The sequence below is a fragment of the Piliocolobus tephrosceles genome, chromosome 11 (assembly GCF_002776525.5).
Source record: "Piliocolobus tephrosceles isolate RC106 chromosome 11, ASM277652v3, whole genome shotgun sequence".
Classification (NCBI taxonomy): Eukaryota; Metazoa; Chordata; class Mammalia; order Primates; family Cercopithecidae; genus Piliocolobus; species Piliocolobus tephrosceles.
This window is the reverse complement of record NC_045444.1, coordinates 108045220-108046479: the sequence shown is the minus strand read 5'-3', so window position 1 is coordinate 108046479 and position 1260 is coordinate 108045220. Positions and strand designations below refer to the sequence as shown.

At 40.3% G+C, this 1260-nt stretch overlaps 1 pseudogene; it reads right to left on the bottom strand.

The window, feature by feature from the left end:
• Positions 1-291: 291 nt before the first annotated feature.
• On the bottom strand, positions 292-715 carry LOC113221637 (annotated as a pseudogene).
• Positions 716-1260: the final 545 nt, after the last annotated feature.

Below are 1260 nucleotides of genomic sequence, written 5' to 3'. Positions count from 1 at the left end.
GGAACTTGGGCAAGTTGCCTCGTTTCCCTATCTGTAAAATGGGCTGACAATAATGCTTATCTCACAGGGTTGCTGTGCAACTTATAATAGTCCCTGGAATATAGTAAGCGCTAGGTAATTAGGCTATTATCATTCCCTTAATGAATGCACATTTAAAGGCGGTATATTTTTGGGGTTTTTTTGTTTTGTTTTGGGAACAAATACTTTTTAATTGGCTTAAAGTTTATTTTTATTTTTATTAATAAAACAAAACAAAAACAAGAAAAAAGCAAAAACAAATATCCTGGAGAATCATGCAATGTTTCTAGCATTGAACACAATCCAGGATCTCAAATCTCCATGCTTCTTTGCTACTGGTCCTGTAATGGCAGAACCTTTCATCTCACCTTTATTGTTTACTATGACCCCTGCATTATCTTTAATATAAAGAAACATGCCATCTTTTCTCCGGTATGACTTCTGTTGTCAAATGACCACTGCTGGAGGTACCTTTTTTCTGAGCTCTGGTTTGCCTTTTCTTGACTGTGGTCATCACCATGTAACCCACATCAGCAGCGGGAAGTCTGTTCAGCCGTCCATTGATCCCCTTCCTGGAGATGATATTCAGACTTTTGTCTCCTGTGCTGTCAGCATAGTTGATCACAGCTCCTGCTGGAAGACCCAGAGAAATTCGGAACTTCACACCAGAGGACCCACCACATCCTCGCTTCAACATCTATCTTTTTTTTTTTTTTTGAGATGGATTTTCACTCTTGTTGCCCGGGCTGGAATGTAATGGCATGATCTCGGCTTACTGCAACCTCCACCTCCCCTGTTCAAACAATTCTCCTGCCTCAGCCTCCCAAAGCTAGGATTATGGTGCTTGCTACCACGCCCAGCTTTTTTTCTTTTTTTCTTTTTTTTGTATTTTTAGTAGAGACAGGGTTTCACCATGTAGGCCAGGCTGGTCCCGAACTCCTGACGTTAGGTGGTCCACCCACCTCAGCCTCCCAAAGTGCTGGGATTACAGGCTTGAGCTATTGCGCTTGGCCCACTTCAACATCTTGAATGATGGAAAGTAAAGGCCATATATTGATGTATAGTGTAAATATTGTTATCACATCTTTTGGTATGCTAGCCAAAGTGACGTACCCCCAATGCATGTCTAATTGTTTGGTCTGAATATTTTCTGAGCATATCATTAATGATTTTTTCTTTATGTATTATATATAAATGTGTGTGTGTGTACACACACACACACACACACACACATATTTAATG